This window comes from Aquarana catesbeiana, linkage group LG05, assembly GCF_042186555.1.
Source record: "Aquarana catesbeiana isolate 2022-GZ linkage group LG05, ASM4218655v1, whole genome shotgun sequence".
NCBI classification, from domain to species: domain Eukaryota; kingdom Metazoa; phylum Chordata; class Amphibia; order Anura; family Ranidae; genus Aquarana; species Aquarana catesbeiana.
Window position 1 is genome coordinate 56,177,204 of NC_133328.1, and position 16,332 is coordinate 56,193,535.

Sequence of the window (16,332 nt, forward strand, 5' to 3'; positions counted from 1 at the left end):
GACATTAATGAGGGAAATTGGATGATAACTAGAGCATTGAGTGGGGTCCTTCTGGTCTTTGGGGATGACAGTGATGTGTGCTTCCTGGGAATGACACAGGAAAGAGGACGAGTCTGAGATGGTGTTAAAGGTAGATGGGAGCGGGGCTTATTTGGAATTGTTTATAACAGGAGTTAGAGGATCAATCTGGGCCCTAGCTTTTGTCTGATGCGAGTATTTTAATAATTTGAAGAATTTCATTGGTGGTAAATGGATCATTTAAAGCTTCGGCCATCAACTGATTGATGCTTGGTAAAACTGTTGGGAAATGTATTGAGATAAATGGGTAAAGCCTTGCGAGTTTGACGCAAGGACGAGGTGGTGAAAGGCTTTCAGATATTGTATAGGGCGGAATAGTAGTCAAGAAATACTGAGCGATCGCTTTAGATGAATATACCATGCCCTGCTTAGGACAGCGTATCTTGGAGATGTACAGTATGTTCTCCCTAATTTCTTGTGAATTGATCTAGCAAGCAGTCTACTTGCCTTGTTGCCTTGTTGCCGAACTGGTCTGACAAATGCAGTCTTTGTGGTGAAAATAGGCCTGGTCTAACAATTCATGCAGGTCCTTACGTTTCCCTTCCAATTTTTGAAAGGTGTTAGCATCAAAGGTGCCTGAAAGTTGGATCTCTGGCACATGGATCTCCTGCAAAAGTTTAGCAATTTCAGATGAACATTATTTTTTCAAGCAAGCACACTCAGCTATCAACGTTCCTCTGATAACACACTTTAAAGGCTAAGTTCACCTTTTTTTCTAAATTCCAGCTCCGCTATGTACCAATAGAGCATTCATGTACTTTTTTTGCAAAAATATCAAAGCTTTCCATAAAATCTACAGACATGTAACTTACTGTCCTCCATCCATGATTCAAAACGTATCTATTGCTTCTGTCTTACGTCCTTACAGACTGTAGGTCATGACACATTTTGTGTTTCGTTTTTCCTGTGACACACCTGCTGATTTAAATGGGCTGTGCTATATGTGGTTTATAGGACATGTTGGCGTTTTGTGGGTTGCGTGTTTTTTTTACTGTGCGTTTTGCAGCATTTGCCATTCGTTTCTTCACATGCCAGAATGTGTGTTTGCTTCTGTGTTTGGTGTGTTGTTAATACTTGAGGTGATTGTAGCCGTATTAGTACAATTGTGACAGAGAAAATTGAGTACTGTCCATGACAACTTTTTTTATTTGCACTAACGTATAATTTTTCATGGACGAGCTTTCGGGGTGTGTTCCCTTCTTCAAGGTCCAAGCAGTACTGATTCACAAAAGTTTTAGCAGAAGGTAAAATGTTAAAACAAAACAAAAAAGAAAAAAAATCTCCGAGGGAAAGGAAAAAGAAAAACAAACAAAAAAGAAAAAAAAAATCTCTGAGGGAAAGGAAAAAGAAAAACAAACGCATACATGTATGTATTTGTTTTTCTTTTTCCTTTCCCCCAGAGATTTTTTTTTTTCTTTTTTGTTTTGTTTTAAACTCTGTGTGTTGTTAACAATGAATAACACTGAAAGCGCAACTAGTAATTTTAGGTGTATAAAGGTGGCTATACACTATACAATCTGATTGTACAATCTCCTTTGGATCTGCCATCACTTATGTAGCGCAAGGGCCCACCTGATTGGATACAGAGTGATTGGCTTGATAGGTGTTTCCTCCTATTATATAAATTTGGTAAATCTAAAGGAGATTGTACATACAGAATGTATAGTGTATGGAACACCAAACACAGAAGCAAACACACATTTTGCCATGTGAAAAAAACGAGTGGCAAATGTTGCAAAACGCACAGTAAAAAACATGCAACCCACAAAACGCCAACATGTCCCATAAGCCACATATCGCACAGCCCATTTAAATCAACGGGCTGCCCTATGCGTGTCACAGGAAAAACGAGCCACAAAATGTGCGCTCCCTCTATGCTAGATGTGAATGGGGCCTGAAAGTGAATTTGGTGCGATAACACAAGAACAATGAGGCTCCATTCACATCTGTGTGTTTCATTGCATTTCAGAAATACGCTCCACCAAATATCTCAGTAAAAAACGCACCAAGCTCCGCTCTAAAAAAAAGTCCGGAAGCTTCTTTGAGGTGATTGCTGCATGTATGAAAGCACATTTAGGTGGATGGACTGCCCTATGTGTGATTAGTGAAAATGCTCCAAAACGCCTCTCCCCGTGCTAATCGCTAACAAAAAAAGAAACGCATGTGGGAATGCGAGTTTCCGCTATGCAGAGATGTTAAAGGGGCTTGACAGCTGAGTTTTTCTGTCCACTCCCTTCTATGTACTTGTATAAAGATGGCCATACACTATGCAATCTGATTGTATATTTAGTGAGAGGCGTGATCACTGATTGATTGTATTTCATTAAAAAAACGTGCAGCTGGGAGTGGGAGGGTGAATGATGCAGGGTGTGTGCTAATGAGGTCAGCTGGTCAACACCTTCCTTTGTCATGAGCTAAAGTCTGTAAGGACATAAGACAGAAGCAATAGATATGTTTTGAATCAAGGATGTAGGACAGTAAGGTACGTGTCTGTAGATTTTATGGAAAGCTTTGATATTTTTGCAAAAAAAGTACATGAATGCTATATTGGTGCATAGGGGAGCTGGAATTTAGAAAAAAAAAAGGTGAACTTAGCCTTTAAAGCCTCCCATTTAATCGGTGCTGCAGTCCTGTCAGAGGCATGATCCGTTTGGTATAGAGAAATTTTTTTTATGACCAGCCACATGTATTGGTACATCTTCAAGAAGAGCTTCATTGAGTCCCCAAGAAGCAAAAAGGTTTGGAGGAGCGTGGCATAGTAAGTGAAAAAAAAAAAAAAAAAAGGAAAATGGTCAGACTAGATTTGAGACCCAATGGATGTGTGAGGTTGCAAACTAAGTAGACAATGGGAGACTAAGAATAAGTCTATCCAACTATAGGTAGAATGAGTTAAGGAATGACAGATATAATCCAGTTCAGTGGAATGCAACACTCACCACACGTCCACTAACTGGTATTCAAGTAGTCAGCACTTGAACCAGTTAAGTTGAGACAAAGAAAGACGGGGGACAGGGATATGGTATCAAGGAATCTTCTCCAATATTGACCCTGCCTTTGCAGAGGGTGTCCAGCTGTCTTAAGAGAGCTAACAACATAGGGACCTGACCCTGATTAGGACAATATGCATTACCGGGAGTGAATGGTTTGTCGTATAGCTTGCATATAAGGATCAGGAATCTACCTCTTGGGTCAGATACCTCCTGAATCTCCGAGACTGGGAGCGAGGCATGAAAACCTATGGCTAACCCCCTTAGATATACCGGTAGGATTGTTACACAAATGCCACTTTACATAATGACAGGTAGCCATGGTCAGGGCAGAAGCTGCCTTAAAGTGGGTTTCCTGTAAAAAAAAGGACATGAACTTGTTGTTTATGCATGTTATACAGTTTTGGTGGGGTGTTTTGGTGGGGTGTTAAGTCCCCTAACATTAAGGAACCAAATGTGATTGCAGTCATGGTGGCTGGAAAAGGAATGCCAGAGATACTTTCGGATGGTACCCATTCCTTTGGGTAGGTAGTAAGAAGTAGGAGTAGAAAGAAGGGGAGGCATGCAGAAAGAAACAAACAAGATGGAGGTGGAGGGCAGACATGAAGTAAGGTGTCCTTACAGCAGGGCTCTCAAACTGACGGCCCTCCAGCTGTTGCGAAACTACAAGTCCCATCATGCCTCTGCCTATGGGAGTCATGTTTGTAACTGTCAGCCTTGCAATGCCTCATGGGACTTGTAGTTTCGCAACAGCTGGAGGGCTGCCAATTTGAGACCCCTACAGGGCAGCATAGCCAATCCTATGAGGAGGGAAGGGAAGAAGGAAAAACAACAGTTTTCGAGGAAAGGGGTAGGTTTAAGAAGGACAAGGAAGGGGAAGAAACACAAGGTTTAGTGTCTAGTTGTTAACACTTGTCTGGCTGGTGCTTTGCATTTCACTGTGAAGACACAGGCTGGGGGAAGTACTAGACCTAGTTGTATTATTACAGTAATGTAAATTCTGGTCTGTAGGCTGACTGTGTTGTCTAATAGAGCTAATTACAGAACTGGATAGACAAAAATACAAATCCTTTGAAATCCTTTGAAAGGTAAAATAGTTTTCCTAGCTTAAGTTTACATTTGTACGGGTTGGTGCATAATTGCGCATGTTCCCCACGCGCTACTCTTTAACAGACACTTGAGGGTGCCATTAAATTTTATTGGCACCCTCACACATCTGCAAATGCTGTACATTTTTCTGTGTGTTAAACAGCATGGTGCTGCTGCAGTTCCATGCAGCCACGTTTTTAAAAAAGAGTCAGGGACTTCTTTCCCAGCGTTTTCTCTCAAATGAACGGGTTGCTGTACCCATGATGTGCTCGAACAAAAGTGCATGCACAGACCACATAAGTGTGAACCTACTCCTATATGCATTTCTTCTGTGTATTTAGCAGTTTGCCTGGATTTCAGCTATACATTTTACTTTTTTACCAAGGCCTGATTGATTTTCAGAAGAATTTGAAACAGTTGCAGTTTGAATGGGTCACGTTCAGTGGTACTAGTTGCCACCAAATGCAATGGGGGGATCATTTGGGCATGTGAGTACCCCTGTCCACTGTCTTCTCAGCTTAAGAGAAGACATTAAAAAGGCAACTCAACTGTGCATTATTACTGCCAATATGGCTGGTATTTAGACAAGCATAAAATGGATTAACAATGATAATAACACAATTTAGCATACAAAGTGATTAACAGTAAGGACTAGGCATAAGATGACTTTTGATGTTTTTCTGCCAGCTATCGTTGGGGTCCTTTAGGAGTGTCTTTGTACTTAACGACAGTCCCAGTTAACCTGCATGCAGTATAGGTACAGTATAGATATGGTATAGTCTTGGCACAAGTACAAGGTAGATGGGTTAGATGGTTTGGTATAATGCGGTATAGGTGCAGTCTAGGTTTGGAATAAATTCAGTAAAGAGTGCAGTATAGGTGTGGTATGTATTGGGTACACTTGGTGTCCTGCTTTCAATGGCTCAGCCCCTGCTAGCAGTACCAGAAATGGGTGACCTCTCACTCGAGGAGAGGCCCCTAGGCCTCTCCCCGAAAACCTCCAGTGATCAGTGGGAAAAAGGTCTGGAATGTACTTTGAGGAGGAACCTCATGCTGTTTTTTTTTTCCCATTAACATCTATATTAGGCCCCCATCTAGGATAATGTTCTGATATAGATGAAGGGAAACCCCAGCAATTTATTTATAAACTAAAGCCCCCTATGCTGTTTGTTTGACAATCCCTTTCCAATTGGCCTAGAAAAGGGCCATTAGTGTTTTTTTAACATTCAGAAATGATTGGCTTTAATGGGGTTCAAATTCCACACCTGAACTTTACTCATATTCTGCTAACCTGCCTGGAGGCGAACCCAGATACATTTGGTTCATCCCTAGGTCCTGATTTTGAACACTGAGCAACTTAAAGCTGGCCATGCATTGCTGAGGAATCAACCAATATTCGCTATGTCGGCTCCACCCTCTCCTACAATAGTTTTTAGATCACTTTTTGCCAAAGGAGCCTTCTGAAAATGTTTTGGCTGAACAGTAGCTGCATCCAATCTGATATAGCAGATGTATGGGTATTTTGACAGATGGCAGAACTGACCGCCAAAATGCAATAGCCATAGTGGAAGATTCCTCCATCAGTGTTGTATAGTAAACAGCAAAGTAATAGAAACTATCAGTGTATGGCCAGTTTAAGGGCCTGTGTCAACAGGCTTTGGGTTAGTGTTGATGGAATCCATATGACAGTTAATGGCATCCATATCACATTAAAGCAGAGTTCCACCCCAAAGTGGAACTTCTGCCCATTTGTCTCCCCCTCCCCTCCGGTGCTACATTTGGCACCTTTCGGGGGTGGGGGGAGCAGATACCCGTCTTCGACTCCCGGGAGTCTGGGCCGCGTCAAATTACATCACAGCTCGGCTCCTTCCCCCTCCCTCCCCCTTCCCCAGCTGCCACGCCAGTAGGAGAGCGCAGCAGTGCCTCACGCATGCGCAGTATGGACTACCCTGCGCATGCTACACTGCCAGGTTCCCTTACCCACAATGGCGGCGGTAGCACCTGACAGCTGATGGAAACATCAGCTGCAGTGCCAACATCGCTTCAGGAAAAGCCCTCTTGCAAATATCCCAGCAAACTAAAGTTTAAAGGAATGCCTGTGCACAGAAGCGCCACCCGGCGCTCACGCGCGCGCAATAGCGCCAATAGCGCCAATAGTGCTAATGTGCGTACGCGCATGCGCAATAGCGCCAATAGCGCAAACGTGCGTATGCGCATGCGCAATAGCGCCAATAGCGGCGCCCTGTGACAGCACTTGGCGCCAAAGGGGCTATTTAAAGAGGACTGTTCCACTGCTGCCTTGCTGTCCAGTCTACAGCGTTCCTGAAGACCCCTTGTGCCCTGTTACTTGCATTTGCTACCTGATACCTGTTGGACTGTTCCTGACTACTCTGTTTGCTGCCTGCCCTGATCCCGGCTTTTGGACTTTGACTACTCTGTTTCTGCCTGCCCTGATCTCAGCTTTTGGACTTTGACTATTCTCCCGGATTTACCTTCTGTACCTGATCTGCCCGTCTGTGTTTGACCCGGCTTGCCTACACCCTGCTGTCTACATCCTGCTGCTGGACTACAAGACACCTCCCAGCTGTCTACATCCTGCTGCTGGACTACAAGACACCTCCCCGCTGTCTGCATCCTGCTGCTGGACTACAAGACACCTCCCTGCTGTCTACATCCTGCTGCTGGACTACAAGACACCTCCCAGCTGTCTACATCCTGCTGCTGGACTACAAGACACCTCCCTGCTGTCTGCATCCTGCTGCTGGACTACAAGACACCTCCCTGCTGTCTACATCCTGTTGCCGGACTACAGGACACTTCCCAGCTGACTACCTGATTCAGCTCTCTGCTCCAGCCTTCCAGTCAGGCACTTGTGCCCCTTCGCACTCCCGAGCCCCTGTCATCACTACCAGGGGTTCCTGAGTCGGAGGTATACGAGAGGCCGTTCCCTGCATTCTGGGCTCCACCTACCAGGTACGTGACAATCGCTGGACTCCTGGACAGGTACGTGTCCTATTATTAGAAGTCAGCAGCTGCAGTATGTGTAGCTGCTGGCTTTTCATTTTTGCAGGGCTGGGCGGACCTCCTGTTTACGTATTTTCTGAGATCATTGAGAATTCATTGATAGGTGCATTTGACCTGCAGTTGAATTGACCTGGTCTGCATTAAATCTACTTGAAACAGGATTTGCGTTCTCAGAGAAGTTTTGGACAAAGATGACTATTTTAATGAAATGAGTAATATTTTATCTGATAGTGACATGTTCCTCCCACTCAAGAAGGATCCCACTTATAATTATAAAAACAGTTGAAACATATACAGGGTTATGTTTATTTGCTTTTGAATAGAAAACATAAGCAGTTTTTAATTTGTTATGATTCTAAAGTTCCCATCATTTATTATTTACCTGAGGTACACAAAGTTCTTTGCGATCCTCCAGGGAGACCCAATTATTTATGGGACTGACTCCTTTAGATCACCATTGGAGAATTATATATTGATTACTTTCTCCAGCCTTTCGTGACTAATAGGCCATCCTACTTGAGGGACATCAAGCATACAATCAATGCCTTTGAGTAGTACAGTAGATTACAGAGGGATTTGTTTGTTGGTAACGGCTAAGCTTGCTCCACGTTAAAGCAGTATCCCACGTCAACAAGGTATTGAAGCTGTTTAGTGTTATTTGGATCACTCTTAAGCTATACCAAAGGAATATAAATCTTTTATGATTGATGCACTAGAGTTTACCATGGGGCACAATTACTTCTGGTTTAATAATTTAACTTTTATCTCCAGAATAAAAGTGTCATGATGGGGCTAAATATGCCCCAAGCATGACAAATTTGCTCATGATGAAGTACAGGGAGGACATCATCTTTGGTTGATCCTCGCCTCAATTAATTTTTTGGTGAAGATGATGTTGTCCTCATATGTGATGGGGGTGTTAATTCCCTCCAATCTTTCATGGAAGAATTTAATTCTGATAACAGGTATATTAAACTTTCCCATGAACATAGTGATCAAAAAGTTAATATTAAAGATCTTATTTTTTATCAGAGATGGCAGGATTTGTTCTAATTTTTTTTTTAAAGTAGCAACAGAAATAGATACATTCCAACTACAAACTGCCACCATGCTACTTCGGTACAGAATATCCCAAAAGGACAATCTATTCTTATTAGGAGGAGTTGTGACGAGACAACATAGATCATTATAAGCATGTTGATGTTCTAAAAAGGTGTTTTTTTAAAAAAAAAGGATACCCTGAAGACTGATTAGATAAAAAAAATATCTAAGGTTGGTCAAAAAAATAGGAATGGTTTATTACTAAACCCAGGCAACCCATAAATAGACAATGTTACATTTGATTGTGCTTTTATTACCTGTTTTCTTCTTAATTTTATGGCATTAAAAAAGAAAAAATTCTGAGCCATTCTTAAGAGAAAGCCAGCTTTACCTAAAGCATTTCCCAATAGTCCTGCATTTTTTAAAATTTATTTTGGAAAAAAATCAATGTGCTTAATATAATTGATCCTCCTAAAATAACTTGGTTGAAGAGTACAAATGTTTTTTTTCCTGTAAATAATGTGTCATCTGTACAATAAATAGAGGTGAATGGAAAAAAAAGCACCCTTTAATGTATAGTCCTAATAGAGCATACTTAATTGACTCTTTTGTTTTCAGTCACTCTCAGTATGTTGTATATCTTCTCCAGTGCCCATGTGGTCTGCAGTATGTTGGCAGGACCACACAGACTCTGAGAGTGAGATTGAGGGCTTTCAAAAGAAAATGTTGTCTGCCCACTTTGATATCTATCACAACAGGGATCCTAGTGGGATTAAGTTTGTAGGATTATAAAAGTTTAATCCCCATTGGAGAGGATGTAAAAAAAGGGAGAAGTCTCCAGAAGGGAAACATGGTGGATTTACAAGTTACATACACCATATGCTCCCCATTGACTAAAAATCAAGTGGGACATGAATTGCTTTATTGATAACAAATAGAGATTTATTTATTATATTTATTTATATAGTGCTATCAATTTACGCAGTGCTTTACATATTTATTGTACTCACTTTACACTTAATGTTTTGCACTGCAATTTCTAATGTATATTCACATACTGTATATTTATACATTGTTCATTTATTCATGACAGTTTGAGGAAGTTATTGTATTCAATGGGGTGGATTTACTAAAGGCAAATAGAATGTGCACTTTGCAAGTGCAGTTGCTCTAGAGTATTTTTGTTTTGTCATGCCTAAAAAGTCCAAGCTCATGTAGCACTAACTCACGGTGGAGCTGCTGATTTAAGCGTGTCTGTTACCTTCACCTTGCTTCCCTTGGTTTCACTGGCACAGGGTCTAGGGGTTCCGTTGAGTTTACTGCTGGACGACACATGCACCAACACTGGAGTACGTTTACAATGCTTTATTCAACAGTCAAACTTTAGGAAGTAGCAGGAAAGAGACGGAAAAGGAAACCTTCAGGAGAAACTCAAATATCTTCTTACAAAATCTTAGCTACAAATGTCCCGGTAGAATTCAGATAATTATGTGGAATGTGTTCCCCTCATGGGACACACTCTTTGCTCGTCTGGATAGGCCTCTCTTACTGGTCTAGCAGCCAGTACGCAGCACGAATCTAAAGTCTCTGCCACAGACTTATTTGGGGGGTAAATCTGCACAATCCTCTGCCACAGGATGTATCAGATCTTCTGCAGTGAACAGTCAGTCACAGTGCCTGAACCTTTAAGCCGAACTGGCGACACTATGTTGTATGGTTACTTCTTTTGGATACGTCCTCCAGCCAAGTCACCAGGCCCCTCTATAGACCAGCACGCTGCGTGATCTCTCCAAGACGGGTCCTCCCCTGGGATCTCCTCGGCTGTGCAGCTTCGTCACACAGGACCGACAGCTCAGGACCATTCCTGGGCCGCGGTGGTAGGCCCCAGAAAAGCCTCTGGACCCACCCCTGCGCCGTAGCATCGTGGGCCACCGAGCTTGTCTCCGAGACAGAGGAGCATCTGTACACTTTGACACATTTCCCTTCCAACACTGACTAATGGTAACAGCGACACCCACCGGTCAGCATGGAAGCACACACAACGTCAGCCAAGCTGAAACAGAGGCGAACTTTTAACCTTCCTAACACATAATTTACTAAATTTACCTAATCTGCGGTAGATTGTAAATCTACCAGCGCTACATACTCCCCCCACTACAATAGACGTTGTTCCCAACGTCTGTCCTGAACGCAGTAACAGTAACGCTCAAGCCTGAGAGTAGCATTTGAGTTTCTCATAACTTTAGATAGGCAAAGAGAAAGAAAAAGGACAGTTTAAAGACATTATGAGTCTTATATCTATAAAACATTATGTTCACAGCTGCGAACAAAACCACAATATAATTTTTTTTTTTACAACCTCACTAACTAGCTATACATATGATCCGATGATCCCTGAAAAAGAAACATATTTAAACACACACATATACACACTACGCAACACCAGGAGCAAAGCCTCATTTAAAATGACACTCTCTTCCTATGATTTGTATTAGAAAGAATATGCACTTTTGGAGTCCATCCCTACACAAGTACTTTTCTTATTAAAGAAATCCGGCTAGCAAACAGAAGTCCTTGGATTTAAACACAGAACAGGATCTGTAGATCTTGACCACGCAGATCTCTTTGCCCTGTGGCTATCTAACTAGCTAACTTCAAAGTAATAGTGTCCATAATTACCAGTAAAACCGAGGATCTGGTAGAGTCACATATTTTCCTTCTTTATCCACAGTGGTAATAAAATATACAGCATTGTCCTTTCCCGGTCTGCAGATCACCACTTTATCAGCATAGATATGCCGACCATAGTTCCAATGAACAAAGCATCCGTTAAAACGTTCATCCATCCGGACAGAACATCCAGTCTTTCTAAAGGGCTTAGGCACAGACAAGTAGTCCCAAATAGCTTCATGGTACCAAAGTTCCCGATTAGCTTCAATCTCCCGCATGACATCCTGGGGCACATAGGGGAATTCTAATCCATACTCTGCGGCCACACGCTTGTTTAACATCCTTTGCAAGCGAGCAAGTTTTGGCAAAGATCTGTCTTTTCCCATACCAGGCGGTACACAGGAATCTAATGACTTTTTCACCATAGACCCAGCCGGTGTCTGTAGCGAATCAATAACTTTTGACAAAGTCCCTGCAACAGCACTGTGCATCTCCACACAGGGCTACGTCTTCCCAGAACTCATGGCAGTCCATTCAGGCAGAGTCATTGTGGAGGCAACATCCTCGCCTTGTGACCACAATAGCTCTTGCGACATGGTTTCGAACAAGTCATCATCCCCAGAAAGATCCGACATGGATTCTATTTCCGAGTCTCTCAATTCTTCTGCTGGCAAATACTTATTTACAGTCCCCAACAATGGCTTACCCGTTCCAGACGTAGACTCTGGTAGCTCCGGCTCAGGTAACCTCTGGGGTAGGCCTCGATCACGGCCGCAAGAAGCCTTCACATAGCCCACCTTCTTCTGAGTAGGCACCACAGGAACAGGTGTAGTGGACTCAGAAATCAAAGTAATGTCTCCTGATGAGACGGCAGCAGCAGTGTCTCTTTCTGAAACATTGTCAGCAACAACAGGCGAAATGGAGGCCCATCGCTCTCTCTCTGTAGCGATAGTGGCTTCCACTGTAGCGATACCTGTCACCCAATCCATCCGGTAGGCACGGGGTGGCATAGTAGGTGGCTCCACTACAAACAAATACTCTCCACACTGCGGACATCGGCCAAATGGACGAAGATGTACGGCCAATCCTCCACATCGATGGCAGGTCATGCCCAGTCCCTCAACATCTCCCGAGGTATACAGGACAAACTTCCCCTGCGGTTTCATTCGAACTCCAGTATCCGTGAGCAGATTTCCAGATTGCACAGTATTCATCACGGTGCTTGCAGGGAACACTCTGGGTCCCATAACCGATTGCAACGCCGGAAAAGACATGGCCACACTCTGATCTTTTCAGCACGATCACGAGGCCTCTCTTCTCCTCTGGCGCCAAGCACACTACATGTGTCCCACGCGATAGCAAGTAGGGTAACTCCTCCCACTTGTTCTTTCAGTCACGTTGCTCCCGGGCCTCTTCTGGCGCCCAGCGTCTATGCACCCAAAAGCAGTTTAACCTTTCCTCTTCCTGAAAAGATTCTTTTCAAATCCAGCTCTCTCTGTAAACTCCCGGTAAAACACTCCATTGGGTTGCAATAATTGTTGGTCAACAAATCCCGGACGACGCCCCCACATGTTACCTTCACCTTGCTTCCCTTGGTTTCACTGGCACCGGGTCTAGGGGTTCCATTGAGTTTACTGCTGGACGACACACGCACCAACACTGGAGTGCATTTCAATGCTTTATTGAACAGTCAAACTTTAGGAAGAAGCAGGAAAGAGACGGAAAAGGAAACCTTCAGGAGAAACTCAAATATCTTCTTACAAAATCTTAGCTACAAATGTCCCGGTAGAATTCAGATAATTATGTGGAATGTGTTCCCCTCATGGGACACACTCTTTGCTCGTCTGGATAGGCCTCTCTCACCAGTCTAGCAGCCAGTACGCAGCACGAATCTAAAGTCTCTGCCACAGACTTATTTGGGGGGTAAATCTGCACAATCCTCTGCCACAGGATGTATCAGATCTTCTGCAGTGAACAGTCAGTCTCAGTGCCTGAACCTTTAAGCCGAACCGGCGACACTATGCTGTATGGTTACTTCTTTTGGATACGTCCTCCAGCCGACTCACCAGGCCCCTCTATAGACCAGCACGCTGCATGATCTCTCCAAGACCGGTCCTCCCCTGGGATCTCCTCGGCTGTCCAGCTTCGTCACACAGGACCGACAGCTCAGGACCATTCCTTGGCCGCGGTGGTAGGCCCCAGACAAGCCTCTGGACCCACCCCTGTGCTGTAGCATCGTGGGCCTCCCGATCGGAGGACCATGAGGTAGTTCCTTAACGCATACCTGTCGGCCAGGAGGGCCAGCAGGTGGCTGCAAAACGAACCTTAGAACATGGCGTCTGTCCCATAAATACCCCCTTCCCAGAATGCAACTCGGAGGACCACCTCCACCGAGCTTGTCTCTGAGACAGAGGAGCATCTATACACTTTGACACGTTGCCCTTCCAACACTGACTAATGGTAACAGCGACACCCACCGGTCAGCATGGAAGCACACACAACGTCAGCCAAGCTGGAACAGAGGCGAACTTTTAACCTTCCTAACACACAATTTACTAAATTAACCTAATCTGCGGTAGATTGTAAATCTACCAGTGCTACACTCATATACCCTAAATTCTCTTTAATCTGAATGGGACGTGGCACTGTTTATTCTATGGAGTATCCACAGCACCACTCTGTGATGATACAGTATTTGTCTTCTTTTTAAGACCCTGGCTCCCAGGCTTGATGAGGGCAGTGTAGGGACAGGCCACCCATCTGTCAGGAACAGTAGTTAGCAGCAGGGAGAGGTTCCAAATGAGTAGGGATAGAGCAGGGACACACCATCCTTCCTGGATGCCTCCCCATTTGGGTATGGACTGGCCAGGCGGCATTTTGTCTCTCAAGACAGATGCTGTCGGTGCCTTGTTGAACTTTTTTCTTCAATACAGTTCTGTTACTGCAACTGGACTGTTTACTGCTGCAGCACCACACTGCACCTCCCCACAAGCGATATCCTTGTATTTTGATATTACTGCGTTCATATTGGCTTGTTAGTTCATAGGAGTAAGCCATTAATATTACAATGGGTGTGATTGGTGTATCTTTTAGGTTTAGTTAATAGATGTATACATCAATGATGGCAGCCTCTGAGAATGTCCGACCGAATAAAACGTATAGGGTGGTGCTAGAATACTGATATCACGCGCTATTGGCTCAGACGGAGTTTAAGTATAAGTAAATGTTATTGATTCTGCATTATTGGAGTTTTTCGCTTTATGTTTTTGGGTCACTGCTCTATGTAAGGTAAAAGAAGTTTATACTTCACCACAAACTTTATACAGCAACACAAACCCTGGTGCGTTGCCAGTTTTCTCTTCTTGGTGGCGATTCGTTTGATGCAATATCTCCAAAAGGTTGTAGCTGATTTATAAGGCATAAATTGATCCCTATACCTGTGAGGTCCTTTGATCTGGTGAGTGATTCACTCGCTTGTCTGGTGATGGCCAGGGGATTTGTTGAGATACTTAGGACACTTCAAGAAGGATTATTTAGAGTCTCATTTCAAGCACTGCAATCTTTTACACATTCCCCATGGGCTTGTATGGGAATGTTAAACCTATTGAAATGAACAAAAGCCTGTCAACACAAGCAAAGAAAATTTGTGACTTTGCTATGCTAGGCAAAGCAACAGGTTTGCATTATTACTGCCTTGCACTTCTCAGAAAGCACACGCCTTTCTTCAATCCCCCATCTCTCTGTTTAGCTAGCAGTGGAAAAACCTGGTACTTCTGGTTGTGCACATTTATCTTGGTGATTGGCCCAGTACTACCACATGAGGGCAAAGAGAGTCCTCAGCTGTGTGTAAGCTCTAAAGCAACTCAAGGCTCATATAGGATGTCCTTTCCTAAGTCCTGTTAGTGTAGTGTCAGTGTAGGAAAAGTAAGTATATGCTGCTAGGAAGGGCTTCATTAAAGGATTGGGTCACATTTACAGAAAATCTGTAAAGGTGACCTAATACCACACACAGCAGTTCCCTTCCCCATCTCCTCGGTCCCTGCTGTACTTACCTCCTGCAAATTCTCAGCTACCAGTTCCATCCATGTAATAGTGCTGACCAGTCTGGTCTATCCTTTCAGCGCTGGACATAGAGAGAGCAGTGGAGACCCACCAGGGACTGGTGGAGATGCTTGTGGGAGCCTTGACAGCTCATGGGAGGTAAGAACAACGGTGGGGGGGGGGGTCCAGTGTTAGGTCACCTTTACAGATTTTCTGTAAAGGTGAACTAACACTTTAAAGCAAACATGATGCTCCTCCCTGTATGGGCAAAGCACAGGTTTAGAAAAATATAAGCAGCGCTCTAATGGTTAAGTATAATAAACTTCAAAAAATAAAATTCAATCAATAGTGCAATAAAGGGCCCAATGCGTAAATAGAACTTAATCTTGACAATGCATCACAAAATCAGTCCATATTATCTAAGCAGTCCATATGTGCAATAAAGGAATCCAATCCTGAAAATGATCCATGCAGAGTGAGTAAGTGAAAAGATCCGTCACCAACAGCACTCAGACACACAGGCTCCCAGTAATGTCCAGCACTTCCAGCTAGGCTTGTCTAAATGTACCTGCACTCACCAAAAACAACTCACCTCTAGCACCTACCTAGGTAGAGGGTGCTACAGTCCCTATGAAAAAATCCAAGTAAAAAAACAGGACACAGACAGCAAATGCAAAATCGATACATTAGGTGCACTGATCTGTATTTGTGTCAAAATAATAATATGCTACTGATATTTTTTGCAAGGACCTAAAATCTTGGTTTTTGGGGGTTCCTGCACTTTTTACATCACAATTGCTTTTTGAAAAATGATGCTCTATGTGCCAAAAACCAACTTGACTATCATTTTCTCTACCCACGCAACAGCGACAGGTGCTGTCCACTCAGTCAAATATTGAAGCAATCAGTGGATTTGGCCAAACATGCTATTGAGGCTAAAATCTTCCCCATCATTCTGACATGCCTTAAGGACCCTAATGAAAACATAAAAAAAAAAAAAATTCTTCCACTATAATACAAGAAATTGCCCGACACACACCCGAGGTAATGTGTTCCAAATAGCAACATGCAGCGTTAATATACAACTCAGCAATGGATTAATAGCAGCACTCAGCGTTAGATTGGTGGGTTGAGGGAGTAAACTGCAAATTAAAATGATACTTTAATCCTTTTGTACATGAGTCATCATCAGATGAATTAGCGTGTGGGATATTTAAATCCTTTCTTTTGTTGCTAGTCACAGTAATGTGGCTCAGCAGGACTCCTGTGGGCTGCAGCGAAGCGACCTGTTGCCCTCAAGGGTTTGCTGCTAAGCTGACGTCTCTTGTTGACAGAGCAGTCCTAATGAACACCAAGAAATATGGGGATTCTAATAAGACTTGTTGCTACTGATCTGAAATCA

At 43.4% G+C, this 16,332-nt stretch overlaps 1 pseudogene; it reads left to right on the forward strand.

Moving 5' to 3' along the window:
• Positions 1 to 16,114, forward strand: part of LOC141145933 (uncharacterized) — a 186,764-nt pseudogene extending 170,650 nt beyond the window's left edge.
• The last annotated feature ends 218 nt before the right edge of the window (positions 16,115 to 16,332 follow it).